The sequence below is a fragment of the Papaver somniferum genome, chromosome 4 (genome assembly GCF_003573695.1).
Source record: "Papaver somniferum cultivar HN1 chromosome 4, ASM357369v1, whole genome shotgun sequence".
NCBI classification, from domain to species: Eukaryota; Viridiplantae; Streptophyta; class Magnoliopsida; order Ranunculales; family Papaveraceae; genus Papaver; species Papaver somniferum.
The window spans coordinates 69,826,776-69,842,667 of record NC_039361.1 but is presented as its reverse complement, the minus strand read 5'-3'; positions in this window follow the sequence as shown (position 1 = coordinate 69,842,667).

The following is a 15,892-nucleotide window of genomic DNA, read 5'->3' as shown; positions in this document are numbered from 1 at the left end:
AAACCTAAATGAGGGTACATTTCATTTGTGTGTAACAAGATAAGTTCGATCTACGTTTGAAAGATATTAGCTTGGTTGAATCAGGTTTTTCATCTAACGGTGATTATTGAACGCTTTGTTACCAAGGTAACTTGGATTGCAAACCCTGATTTGAAAACTATATAAAGGAGAACTCTAGCAACTGGGAAACCTAATCCCCACACCTCTTGTGTGTTACTAGTTGCATAACTAGAGTCGATTCTCCTTTAACCTTAGGTTTCTTCTGGAGACCCTGTAGGTTAACGACTTGAAGACTTCATTGGGATTGTGAAGCCAAACCCAAATATTCTCTTTGTAGTTGTGTGATCTGATCTTGCTGTTTCTACGTGTTGAGTACAATTTGAATAATTGACTCGAGATTTTATATCTCCGATAGGCAAGATAGAAAAGTAATCATAAACACCTTCGTATCATCGTTTGTGATTCCACAATAACTTGTTTCTCTAGTCAATTAAGTTTATTGTGAGGTGATTGATAATACTAGGCTGTTCTTCGTGAATATAAGTCTGGTTTATCAATTGGTTCCTGTTCACCTTGAAAAGATGGAACAAAAACTCTTGGATATTTCTGTGGGAGACAGATTTATTCAATACTATAGAATTTTCTGTATGAGACAGATTTGTTTATCAAGTCTTCGACTTTGGGTCGTAGCAACTCTTAGTTGTGGGTGAGATCAGCTAAGGGAATCAAGTGCGTAGTATCCTGCTGGGATCAGAGATGTAAGGAGCGCAACTGTACCTTGAATCAGTGAGATTGATTAGGGTTCAACTACAGTCCAGTCCGAAGTTAATTGGTAGTAGGATAGTGTCTGTAGCGGCTTAATACAGTGTGGTGTTCAATCTGGACTAGGTCCCGGGGTTTTTCTGCATTTACGGTTTCATCGTTAGCAAAATTCTGGTGTCTGTGTTATTTATTTTCCGCATTATATTTTGCTATATAATTGAAATATCACAGGCTGTCCGTTAGATCAATCAATTAGAATATCCAACCTTTGGTCGTTGATTTACATTGATTGACACTTGAACATTGGTCTTTGGTACCGTTCAAGTAATTCTTCTTATATTCAATCGGGCTCGGAGATTTTTATTTGCTAATTGCGGATTGAATTAAAAGTTAGATATATTAAACTCTTTGATAGACTTTATTCTAGATTGAGTCTAACTGTCTAGTTGATTCTCTATAAAGTGTATTGGAGTAAGTCCTCTTAGATTGTCAAACGAATTGTTGGGTGTGGTTGTTAGACCCCCGCATTTTCATGTATGATAGCATTCAAGCCGTTAGAATTTTGCTTTGCAGCAAGGATTTCTTCTAGACTATATCTACATATATCCTTAGGTATAGATACATCGCCTTCTGTATTAACTGGAGGATCATATCCATTAAAAACACGTACCCATGTTTGAAAATCACGCGCTTGAACAAAAGCAAGCATAGTGATTTTCCACCATAAATAGTTTGAGCCATCGAAGACTGGTGGTACGTTTATGGAGATAAAATTTATGTCCATAGAGTCAGATCGCTACAAACACAGACTTATGGGGTCTTTAAACGTGTTTGCCTGCTCTGATACCAATTAAAAAAATGGGGGTCTAATAACCTCACCCAATATTTCTCTTAGCAATCTGTATGGACTAACACCAATATACTTTCAAGAGAATCAACTAGATAGTCAGACTCAATTTAAAAAAAAAATTATATCAAGGAGTTATATCTCAATTTCTCGATTCAGTACTTACTCAAGCAAATAGCAATTTGCGAGTTTAATTGAATACAAGAGAAATCACTTGAATGTAACCAAAGACCAATGTTCAAGGATCAATCAATTTCAATTAACAACCAAAGGTTGGATTTACAAATTAATCGATTCAACGGACAACCTGTGATATTTCAATTATATAAAAAAATATAATGCGGAAAATAAATAACACAGACACGAGAAGTTTTGTTAACGAGGAAACCGCAAATGCAGAAAAACCCTGGGACCTAGTCCAGATTGAAACACACACACATTGTATTAAGCCGCTACAAACACTAGCCTACTACAAACTAACTTCGGTATGGACTGTAGTTGAACCCCAATCAATCTCACACTGATCCAAGGTAAAGTTGCGCTCCTTACGTCTCTGATCCCAGAAGGATACTACGCACTTGATTTCCTTAGCTGATCTCACCCACAACTAAGAGTTGCCACGACCCAAAGTCGAAGAATTTAATAAACAAATTTGTATCGCACAAAAAGGTCTACAGGAATAGATAAATCTGTCTCCCACAGAAATACCTACGAGTTTTTTTTCCGTCTTTTGATAAATCAAGGTGAACAAGAACCAATTGATATATCAGACTTATATTCCCGAAGAACAGCCTAGAAATATCAATCACCCCACAATAATCTTAATCGAATAGCGAAACAAGATATTGTGGAATCACAAACGATGAGACAAAGATGTTTGTAACTATTTTTCTATCTCGCCTATCAGAGAAATTAATCTCGAGCCAATTTTACAATTGTACTCAATACGATAGAAACAACAAGATCAGATCATGCAACTACAGAGAAAATAGTTGGGTCTGGATTCACAATCCCAATGAATTCTTCAAGTCGTTAACCTATAGGGTCTCGGTAGAACCCAAGGTTAAAGGAGAATCAACTCTAGCTTATAAAACTAGTATCACACAGAAGGTGTGGGGATTAGGTTTCCCAGTTGCTAGAATCTCCTTTGTATAGTCTTCAAATCAGGGTTTGCAATCAATGCTACCTTGGTGACAAAGCATTTAATATTCACCGTTATATGAAAATATGATTAGATTCAAGCTAATATCTTTCAACCATTAGATCGAATATTAGCTTGTTATACACAAATGAAATGCATGTTCATTTAGGTTTGTGTAACCATACCTAAACGTGTACACCTAGTTGGTTCAACAATAGTTAACCAATGGTTAGCCATATGAGAACTTTCATATCAATCTTATTCATCTTCACCATAACTAGTTCAAATGACTCATAATAACTAGTTAGAGAGTTGTCCAATTGCTTAGATCTCATAGAAATATATAAGACACAATCGAAACAAAAACGATTTTGATTCACTCGAATCGATTCATGAACATTATAGCCACGGTTTGCAAATATGCATTCCTTGGTTTATATATGTCTTAGTTCACGAATAAATCGTTTTTAGAAAATAACCCACTCAAGTACGCATACCGGTACACATACTTAAGTACCCGGATTGAGTTTGTTTTCAGTTCACAAACTCCAATAGAAATTCACGGGATGTGAACTTCCGGTAGTACGCGTACGGGTACGCGAACTTAGCTTCCGGACATCCTGAACCAGTAAAGTACGCATGCTTTAGTTCAAGGATTTTGGACTTACACAAGTATGAGTTCACATACAATGTTTATATCCATTCAAGGTTATATATTCTAAACTCTCATTTCAATTATTGAAACATTCTTAGAGGATGTTAAATAGAGGTTATTCACACATTATTTTTCATTAAAGCGATTTTCCAGATATTGAAATAATCAATGTGACTTTCGTCACTTGTAAAGATGAAATTGGTCAAAGCGAAAGCTTACCAACACATATTTCGATAAATAGATAAGCGAGATAAACTCGACTTGCGAAATAGCAAACATGTATAACCGAAGTCTATATAGAAATACGACTTTTGTCTCAAGATAGGAGATAGATTAGATAGACTTTTGACTGATAGATAAGTTCAAGTCTCCACATACCTTTTAGTCGATGAAGTTCCATCAGTTCCTTGAGTAGTTCTTCGTCTTTGCATGATGAATGCCGTGGAGTCTAGAGCTCAACTACACTTTGTATCCTAGTCCGAGACTTAGCTACAAGTAGACTAGAAACCAAGACTTATAGTTTTGGCAACTAAACTTGACAAACAAGCTTGAGATAGCAACGCTTGCGGGTTCGACCGAGCAGTGCTCTAACAAAAAGGTATTGTGTCATATTTATAATCAAGAATTGGCTCAACACAACACTTTTCTTGATTGCAGACAAGACTTTTTACTCCAGCAAAATGAGAGGCAGGTTTGATTACTTCTTTAGACATCCATAGGATAATGTTATGAAGTCTTTCATTCCGCATTCAAAAACGGCATCTCCTTTCAAGGTGGCCTTTGTTCCCGCAATATAATAGTTGTAGGGAATGTTTTTGACTATTCTTATATGAACTGTTTTCAAAGGTGGACAATCTTTGTTCATAGGAACATCAGCTGCAGAAGGAGGTTTTTCACATTTGACGTCAGTGAAATTTTCACTTAGGGACTTGTCATTAGCACGGATAAAATTTATCTTACTAGTACTTGGAGCGTCTATTCCTTTATAGCCCAGACCACGTGTATCACGATGTTCTTTACATGCTCCCAGCATAGTGGATAATTTTGTAGAGCTAGCACCGAATCTTTTCAAATTCTCTTCCAGTGATTTGACTTTATCAATAGCAGCAGTGAGGTTAGCCTCCAAATTTTTTTCTCTGGCGAGAAGGCTGTTTTCTCTGTCGTTAAAACATTTTTGTTGAGAGTCATATCTTGCTTCAGTTTCTGCAAGTCTTTCTTTCAAATATAACGAAGATTATCACATTCAGAATTCTTTGAACGCACATCTTCTTCACAATATTTAACTATAGATTGTAAGAGTCCGTAACCACAATCATATCCCCGAAAGAGTTTTCTCAATTTTCTGTTTTCTTGACATAGAGGAGTCAGATATTCAGCCAAGCAAGCTGTTGAATTCTTTTTCTTTATAAGATGGTCAAAAAGCTTGATATATTATGAGACTTCCTCATCAAGATCTTGTCCCCCTTATGAATCATTTTCATCTGAAAGATCATCCATCTGTTCATCTAGGAATATTTCCCAGTCGAAGACAGTTTCAGTCAATGGAGAAGATATGAGAGATTTATCATGATACTCAAGACTTTGAACCAAATCAGAGAGCTTTAAAACTGGTGTTGCATTTTCAGAGATAACACTAGTGTCCATAGAGTCATATCGCTACAAACACAGACTTATAAGGTCTTAAACGTATTTATCTTCTGTGATACCAATTGAAAAGGCGTGGATCTAACAACCACACCCAATATTTCGCTTAGAAATCTGTATGGACTAACTCCAATATACTTTCAAGAGAATCAACTAGACAGTCAGACTCAATCTTAAGAAAAGTATATCAAAGAGTTATATCTCAATTTCTCAATTCAATTTGCAATCAAACAAATACGAATTTGCGAGCCCGATTGAATATAAGAAATAACTTGGACGGTATCAAAAACCAATATCCAAGTGTAAATCAATTTAATCAAAAACCAAATGTTGGATTCACAATTTATTGAACTTACACACAACCTGTGATATTTCAATTACATAAACAAATATAATGCGGAAAAAAGATAACACAGACACCAGAAGTTTTGTTAACGAGGAAACCGCAAATGCATAAAAACCCCGAGACCTAGCCCATATTTGAACACCACATTGTATTAAGCCACTACAGATACTAGCCTACTCCAAGTTAACTTCGGACTGGAATGTAGTTGAGCCCTAAACAATCTCATACTGATCAAGGTACAGTCGCGTTTCTTACTCCAATAGAACCACGCCGGATTTTGCGCAATTGATTCCCTTATATGATCTCACCCACCACTAAGAGTTTCCACGACCCAAAGTCGAAGACTTGATAAACCAATCTGCCTCACACAGAAAAGTCTACCGAATAGATAAATCTGTCTCCCACGGATAAACCTATGAATTTTGTTCCGTCTTTTGATAAATCAAGGTGAACACGTACCAATTTATACACCGGACTTATATTCCCGAAGAACATCCTAGAAATATCAATCATCTCACAATAATATTAATCGTATGGTAGCGAAACAAGATATTCTGGAATCACAAATGATGAGACGAAGATGTTTGTGACTATTTTTTATCTTGCCTATCGGAGATTAAATCTCGAGCAAATCTTATAAAAAATAGTACTCAATCACGATAGAAAACAGAAATATCAGAACACGCAACTACAGAGAAAATAGTTGGGTCTGGCTTCACAATCCCAATGAAGTCTTCAAGTCGTTAACCTACATGGTTTTGGAAAAAACCTAAGGTTAAAGAAGAATCGACTCTAGTCACAACTACTATCACACAAGAGGTGTGGGTATTAGGTTTCCCATTTATTAGAGTTCCCCTTTATATAGTCTTCAAATCAGGGTTTGCAATCAATGTTACCTTGGTAACAAAGCATTCAATATTCAATGTTAGACGAAAACCTGATTAGACTCGAGCTAATATCTTTCAACCGTTAGATCGAACTTAGCTTGTTACACACAAATGAAAAGTGATTTCATTTAGATACTGTAAATGGGGAAAAACGAGCCGCCGGTTTTTTGGGAAAGCGGAGAGTCGAGCGTGCTGTCAAGACTCCTCAGCCGGGTAAAATGTTAATCCTCACACAGATGCACCGCTGCAAAGGGAGTGCTTAAATTCGAGAAATCAATCTGTATGACTCCGTCCTAAACCAAGACAATGGCAGTTCCAGAGTCAATTCGGTCGCAAAGAGGGAGATGAGTTGATCTGTAGGAGGGAAGCTGAGAGTTGTGTGGGATCAGTGATGATCAAAGATTGAGGGTGTGTTGAAGGTTTCTGCAATATTGCTGAACTGCTGAAGTTGAGTTCTGTGAATAAGTTTATATCGAGTTATTGACGGATAATGGTGATAATCGATGATTGATGATATTCGATTGATCCCCCTTGATGTCCTCGATTTAGACTTATTTATATTGCAAGAATGATGTACCACTGATCCCTGTAAGTGTGACGGTTTCTTGAGTGAAAGAGTGGAAAGTGGGAGATCGTGGTAAAGTCAGTTCCATGTCGTGCGGATACTTGACTGATCGTGCTCCCACTACTTTGCTAACTCCTTCCACCATTTACACGACTTACGCACATTTCTCATTGTGGATGAATCCATGTGCCATAGACCGCCAGACCAAAACCCCTAAGTGATATCCCCCCATTTGTGACGTGATTGAGATTTCACGAATCGTGGAGTCTGCAAGGCAGACGTGTATTAGTTGGTCAGTTGTTGACTGATTTAGACTGTGAGTCTAATTTGGTTGAATCGAGCATAAGTGGTGAATGCTCGGCGATTCATGGATTGAACATGTAGTTCTCTGAAATGTTAATGAATTACTGACTAGAGACTGAGCAAGTATTTCTTAACTCGACGAATTGCCGAATATTGAGAGTTTGTCGAGCAACTGAGCAAGTATTGCTCAATTCGACGAATTTGATAATTTTGGTGTGCAACTGAGCAAGTGTTGCTCAATTCACCAAAACACTGAATATTGATAATTTGACGTGAAATTGAGCAAGTGTTGCTCAAGTCGACAAACTACTGATGAATTACCGAATATTGATGGTTGGATCAATATTCGAGCAACTGAGCAAGTATTGCTCAATTCAAAGAATTATTTACTGGTGTCGTGACCCAATAAAATATTAATCAAAAATATTGGTGAATTACCGAATATTATTAATTTGGATGTTGATTGCTGAATCAACATAATTTTGTGTTTGAACTTGCTCAGAATGGTGATTCGTGGAGCGTTTGTTCGAACCCCTAATTTTTTGATCAATCCTTCAACAATTGGTGAATTGCTGAAAATTAGTCATGAGTGAAGAGGGACCGACCACATGGGATGATGAGCGTCCATGTGATGCCCAGTGCTCGAGTGAGCACGCACCAGGGTTCTCAGTTTGAGAGTTGGTGAAAGAACGATGATTAAATGCAGGTTTCATCATTTATTGAAATATTGATGGATTCAGCGTTAGGTGACAAACCTAGGTATGAGAGATGAGGACCGACCAAGAGAGCATGGGACCGTCTCTTGGTGGTCGCGGGACCAGTTGTTGGTCATTTGAAGGGTTCTCCAGTTGGTTAGAGAGAGTTCGGGCCCAGTATGAGCAATTGAACAAATTAGGTCAGAATTATGAAAACAAATGGGACCGGCTTTGTGCAAGCCCTGGGAATGACTCTGGTCGGTCATGGAGGCATGCACGTGTTTCCATGGTGTCCGTGTTTCCATACTGAGAGTTTCAGTATTTTCTGATGCGCGTTCGAGTAACATAGTGAATTTTCAGAAGAGTTTCCTCTTGACTGAGAATTCTCGATTTTTGTTGGAATGAGCATGTTTGCTCAATTCATCAATATTTTGAAAATATTAAAATAAAAGTGTTTTAATATTTAAAACTTCCGTGAGAGGCTAGCTAGTCGTGCGACTATGTTGGTTTTTGGTTTTTCGTGATTTGAGCAATATTTGAGAAAATATGGAGAAATCATGAATTTTTCTCAAACCCAGGAGTTTCATGAATTGAGGAAAATAATAATTATGCAAGATTAGGGATTTCAAGGTGTGGAACCGACCATGGCATGGCCGGCCGACTAGGTTGCCCAGTCCCGCATACCTTTCCCTATTTTATTATTTTTCATAAATCCTTGAAGTTATGGAGAATCCACGAGTTTTTGTTGAAACGGAGGAGTTTCGTGAGATTAGGGAATAATAATTATAAAAGGCTAAGGATTGTGAGGTGTGGGACCGGTCAAAGCTTAGGCATGGCCGACCGGTTAGGCTGCCTGGTTCCGCACACCTCTCCTTATTTTATAATAATATTATTTTGTGAATCCACCAAGTTATGGAGAATTCACGAGTTTTTGTTGAAATGGAGGAGTTTCGTGAGATTAAGGAATAATAATTATAAAAGTCTAAGGATTGTGAGGTGTGGGATCGGTCACGGCTTAGGCATGGCCAGCCGGTTAGGTTGCCCGGTCCCGCACACCTCTCCTTATTTTATAATAATATTATTTCGTGAATCCACCAAGTTATAGAGAATTCACGAGTTTTGCAAAAACAAGGAAAGTTGCTAAAACCAAGGAGTTTTCGTGAATTCACGAAATAACAAAAAATAAAGAAAATAACGGGAGAGGCATGGCCGGCCGGCCGGCTGGCGGGCCCGGCCTTAGGAGCCTCTTATTATTTTATTAATATTCATTGTTTTCTCCTGTTTTGCGAAGGATTCCTCATTATTTCATATTTTTTGGACACTCGTTCGTGCATCCGGGTGCTCAGTCGTGCATCATTGTCGAGTACACTGGCACCATTTTTGTGGGGCTTACTCAGTGATGGTCCAGATGCCCGGTTGTTGGGTATTTATTACTGATTTATGAAATTCAGTGGAGAATAATTCATGAAACTGAGTAATAATATGAGTAGTTATTTTATTATCAATCCATAAAATCAGCAACGGATTGGACTATGGATTCAGAATAATAAAATGATAATTTCATCACGATCTCATGGAATCGCAGATTTGACCATGAAATCGGAGTAATAAAATAAGTGGTGATATTACCATTTCATGAGATCAGCCGTGGATTCGACCATGAAATTGGAGTAACATATATTACCATTTCATGAGATCAGTCGTGGATTCGATCATGAAATCGGAGTAATACCTATTACCATTTCGATCATGAAATAGGAGTAATGAGATAAGATAGATTATCTTCTAGGAATTCAGTGGTGAATATGACCTAGAATTTAATCTCTTGCGTATAGTCAGTAAATCAGCGAGTGTTGCTAATGTCCCGAAGATGTTTTTCCCTCTCAAAATTTCATGTATGGAGGACCGCTGAGTCTATACACGGGTCTCTCTACATAGTCAGGAACAGTGAGTATCACCGTCCTGAAGACGTTATTTCTCTCAATCTTATGGAGAACCGCCCAATTGTTCTTCTATGTAGAGGCAAATTCCTTTATGTAGTCAGGGAACAGTGAGTGTCACCGGTATCCTGAAGGCGTTAAGCTCTCAATCTTACGGACAACCTCCCAATTACATTATTCTACATAGAGGCTATGATGAAATGCCCGGTGTCGCACGCTCCGGAGAGGCCTTTCGAGCGCCATATGCATCATACTTCGTAAAACACGAACCGTCACATGGATCTCTGAAGCCGTGTCAGAAACATGCAGTATCATGATTTTACGGTTTTGACCTTTGTTGAAAATCCACCATCTACAGATACGTGTAACCGTACCTAAACGTGTACACCTTTGTTGGCTCAATAATAGTTAACCGAAGTTAGCCATATGAACACTTTCATATCAACCTCATTCATCTTAACCATAACTAGTTCAAATGACTCAAATGAAACTAGTTCTAGAGTTGCTCAATTGTTTATATTCTCATAGAAGTATACAAGACATAATTGAAGAAAATCGATTTTAATTCACTCGAATCAAGTCATGAACATTATAGCCATGGTTTCCAAAAGATTTCATTCCTTATTATATAAATGTATTAGTTCATGAACAAATCGATTTTAGAACATTATCCACTCAAGTATGAAAACGGGTACACATACCTTAGTGGACGGACTAAGTTTGGGTTTACCAGTATGCGAACGGGTACGCATACCACCAAACTCAGCGGAAATTCCCGGAACTGAACCTCACGCCAGTACGCGTACCGGAATGCGTACAAGGTTCCCGGACTTTCACTAAACAAACCAGTACGCATACGAGTATGCATACCATGGTTCCCAGACTTGGATTACATATATACAAGTACGCAGACTATGCTTATATCCAATTTTTATAAACTCTCATTTCAACTATTGAAAAATTCTTGGAAGACGACAATAGTTGTGTCACACAAACTATTTGCTTCAAGCAATTTTCAAGTGATCGACTGATCAATACGAAACATTCCGAGTCTACATAAAATGAGTGTCTTACACAAATCATGTAAGATGTTACAAGGAAATTTTCACATGATCATCTTTTGACTTTCGTCAAGAATATAAGATGAACTTGGTTAAAGAGAATGCTTACCAACACATATTTCGAGAAATATGTAAGCGAGTTAAACTCAGCTCAAAATATCAAATGTGCATAATTGAAGTCTATATAGTTATACGACTTTTGTCTCAAATAAGAGATATAGTAGATAGATGAGTTCAAGTCTTCATATACCTTTTGTTGATGAAGTTCCACAAGCTCCCCTTAGTAGTTCTTCATGTTCAATCGATGAACGCCGTGAAGTCTAATGCTCAACTGCACTTTCTATCCTAATCCGAGACTTAGCTATAAGTATACTAGAAATCAAGACTTATAGTTTTGGAAACTAAACTTGACAAACAAGCTTGAGATAGAAACGCTTGCGAGTTCGACCGAGCAGTGCTCTAACATTTATCTTGATCATTAGTTCTCTAAATATAATGACTAAGCTTGATGAAAATTTGTTCATACTTGATGAATTTCAGTTAAGGATAATTTATTGTACGGAATCAAAATCATGATTCAAATTTTATCGCTCGAAAATAGCTTAGAACAGTGATGTGTGTCATTGATGTTATTCGGGAATTTTTCAAATCAATTTAGAGAGAAATATAAAACTACTATAGATTCAGATACAAGACAGTGTTATCAGTTATACAAACTGGGAAAACTGTTATAAGTCTGAAGCCGTATTACATGGATTCGTACACGTAGGGGAGTAGCTATATATCGACTTGCAGATTTTTTAAACGCATATCCTTATGCACATCATGTAAAAATCCGTTCAACTCGTGAACCGGATCGGTAAACATTCTCGTATGCAGACCATTTAGGAAATGTGGTCACGGAACCGAGTTAGCATCCAAACCGGTACACGTACCAAAATAGTTTTGTATTCCCGAACTCGGTTGTGTATCCAAACCGGTACACATACCAAAATAGTTTTGTGTTCCCGAACTCGATTGTGTATCCAAACCGGTACACGTACCAAAATAGTTCTATGGACTCCGGAACCGGTCATAGTATTAAGGTATCCATACCAGTACGCATAACTAAATATTAGTTCTGTCAACTCTGAAACTTGGTTTGGCTTGTTAACAAACCGGTACACGTACTATGACTGAACCGAATCACGAACGTCTATAGTATTTGTACTTTGTACACATACTAACCATGTCAATTATTTTCAGGTGCGATTAAATTATTTCTACGAGATAGTTGACATTTGATAAATTATCTAAAAATACTAGACTTATTTGGTTACATGATTGTGACTCAAGATTAATATCTTAAGTGTTCATGAAAATGAATATTAAGCTTTTAAGTTCAAATCAACTAACCACCTTGAACATAGCCTTTGTACACGGTTCGGTTATAGTTTCACCAAACCAGAGTGTATATCTTATTTATGTAAATCAGATTCAAAGATTCATCTAACGGTGGATATTGTTTGCTTGGTTCCAAAGCTATCTTAGCTTAAACCTAAAGCAACATATGCTTTGAATGTCTATAAAAGGGTAACTTCAAGTAACTAGGATCTTTAAGTCCCGGTACTAGAGTCTCCCTCTTCCTAACCCTTTTCGGGTTTAGTGACTAAAAAGACTTCATAGGGTTTTGTGAAGCCAGGTCCAGTTATCTTTCCTTAATAACTCGAGTATCCTGATCTTGATCGATTGTATGGTCACTCGATCAAGATAGATAGAAATCATCAAAGTTCTCTTTGTCTCAAACATTATTGATTCCACAAGTTTTATACTTATGAGGTGAATATTAATCCAGGATGCACATCGGGTTGCATAAGTTTGGATTTTCAGGTTAACTAGACTTTGTCTATTGCTATCGATTTCCATCACCTTTGATCAAACTTTTTGATTGTGAAAGGAAGCCATATGTAAGATTAATACGTGGGAGGCATATTTGGTTTAAAATCTTTAATTCAGTTGAAGCAACTCTTAATTGGTGTAACGTCAGCTAAGGGAATCAATAGTGTGGAGTCCTGCTGGATTCATGAGGCTTAAGGAGCGATTGTACCTTAATTAGTGGGAGACTCAATTAGGGATTAAGTACATTCCAGTCTGAAGTTAATTGGTAGTAGGCTAGTGTCTGTAGCGGCTTAACACAGTTTTGTGTTCAATTTGGACCCGGGTTTTTTCTGCATTTGCGGTTTCCTCGTTAAATTTTTTTATGGTGTCTGTGTTATTTATTTTTCCGCATATACTGTTTATCTTTATAATTGAAATATTACAGGTCGTGTGTTAATCAATCATAATAGATACATCCTACCTAGTTTGTTGGATACGACTTAATTAATTCTTGGACATTGGTATTTGGTACCGTCCAAGTAATGTCTTTGTGATTAGGTTCACAGATTTGATTCTGTAAACGTTCTATTCGAAAGAGAGAGAGATAGATAGATAGAGAGAGATAGATAACTCTAGATATTATTCCTTGATTGAGTTTAACTCTCGGAGTTATATTGAGTTTGTCCATACATATTGCCTAAGAAAAGTTGGTGGTGTATTTTGGTACCCCCGCGTTTTCACATAGGAAAGAGTACCTTGTATATATCCAAGTATTCATTTCAGAACAGGCCAATGAGCCTCAGTGGGTGCTTGCATATATTGGAAAGCTCTATTAACTGCAAATGATGTATCTGGGATGGTGATGGTTGCATAATGTAGTACTCCAACAGAGCTTATTTAAATGACATGATCATCAAAACTGACAGTGGAAGCATCAAAAGTGATAGTATCAATGAGAGTGAAATAAGACTTGGATGAAATCATTTTTATCTTGGCCAACAAGTTCATTATGTATTGCTACTACGATAAAATAACACATGCAAAGTTGATAGAGTCTTGAATACTCAAATTTTTTTATAAATCACCCAAATATTTGATAGTGAAAAAGCGGGGGTATAACAACCATACCCAATAATTCGTTCTGGAATCTGTATGAACTAACTCCAATATAATTCCGAGAGTAACAGCTTATAAATCTAGCTCAATCAGGAAATATACCAAGTAGCTTAATCTCAATTTCTCAATATAATCTGCAATCTAACACATAGAAATTTGTGAGCCCGATTGATATGAGAAATAACTTGGACGGTACCAAAGACCAATGCTCAAGTGCCAATCAAATCCTTATTCAACAATCAAGGTCGGATTTACCAATTGATTGAACTACGCACAACCTGTGATATTTCAATTATATAAAAATATAATATAGAAAATAAACAACATAGACACCAGAATTTTTGTTAATGAGGAAACCGCAAATGCAGAAAAACCCCGGGACCTAGTCCAGATTTGAACACCATATTGTATTAAGCCGCTACAGACACTAGCCTATTACAAGTTAACATCAGACTGGAATGTAATTGAGCCCTAACCAAGTCTCACACGGATTAAGGTAAAATCGCGTTCCTTACACCTCTAGAACCACGTTGGATTATGCGCACTTGCTTCCCTTAGCTGATCTCACCCACAATTAAGAGTCGCTACGACCCAAAGTCGAAGACTTATAAACGAATATGTATCCCACTCTGTCTCCCACAGAAATACCTATGAAGTTTTTGTTCCGTCTTTTCATAAATCAAGGTGAACAAGAACCAATTGATAATCCGGTCTTATACTCCCGAAGAGCAGCCTAGAAATATCAATCACCTCACAATAACTTAACTATATGGTAGTAGAAAAATTTATTGTGGAATCACAAAGAATGAGAGGAAGAGCTTTGTGATTACTTTTTATATGTTACCTGTCAGAGATAAATCTCGAGAAAATCTTAGAGAATATAATACTCAATACGATAGAACAAGTAAGATCAGAACACGCAACTACAGAGAAAATAGTTGGGTCTGGCTTCACGAATCCCAAATGAAGTCTTCAAGTCGTTAACCTGTAATGGTTTTGGAAAAACCTAGGTTAAAAAAGAATTGACTCTAGTGCAAATAGAACACGGGAAAGTGCCGGGAATAGGTTTTTCAGTTGATAGATTTCTCCCTTATATAGTCTTTCAAATCAGGGTTTGCTTTCAATTAAAGATAGGATAGCTTAGTAACAAAGCATATTTAGATGCAAACCTGATTTAAGATTCAAGCTAAGTCTATTTAAAACCAAAGAAATATCTCTCCACCGTTAGATGGTCTTAGCTTGTTACACACAAATGAAATATACCTTCATTTAGATATGGGTTACCGTGCCTAAACGTGTATATTGAGTTGGCTCAATAACAATTAACCGAAGTTAGCCATATGAACGATTTTATCTTAACCAATCTCATCTAACACTTGTAGATCAACTATGATGATCAATCAATCATGAAAGATAATCAAATGAATCTAATTGTGTTTCCAATAGAGTTGTTCAATTGTTCGCTATTTCACAGAAATATGTATGGACCAATTGAATAAAAAACGGATTGATTCGTAAGAATCAATTCATGAACATTAAGTCACGGTTTTCAAAGATTGTATTCCTTAATTCACAAATGTATTTGTTCATGAGTATGAAAAATATACTTAACCGATTTTAGAACTTTAACCACTAAGTTTGCAAACAGGTACGCAAACTATAGCTTCCGGAGTTTGGTCTTGTCCAGCCGTTTGCAAACGGGGTATGCAAACAGCAGTCCCGGACCTAACTCAGGTAGAACCATTCACATACTTGTATGCAAACAAGGTTCCCGAACATTAACAGTTAAAACCGTTCGCATACTAGGTACGTAAACAAGGTTCCCGGACCTGAATCATACCAAAACAGGTTGCATAGTAGGTACGCATACTGTGTTGTATCCAGACAAAGGTTAATTGTTCTAAACTCCCATTTCAATCATTCAAACATCCTTAGAAGACGGCAATGCTGTCTCACACAAACTATTAGCTTCAATTAATTTTCAATTGATCGAATGATCAACACGAAAATTTCCGAGTCGGCAACAAATGATTGTCTCACACAAATCATGTGAGATGTTTCAAGCCAATTTCC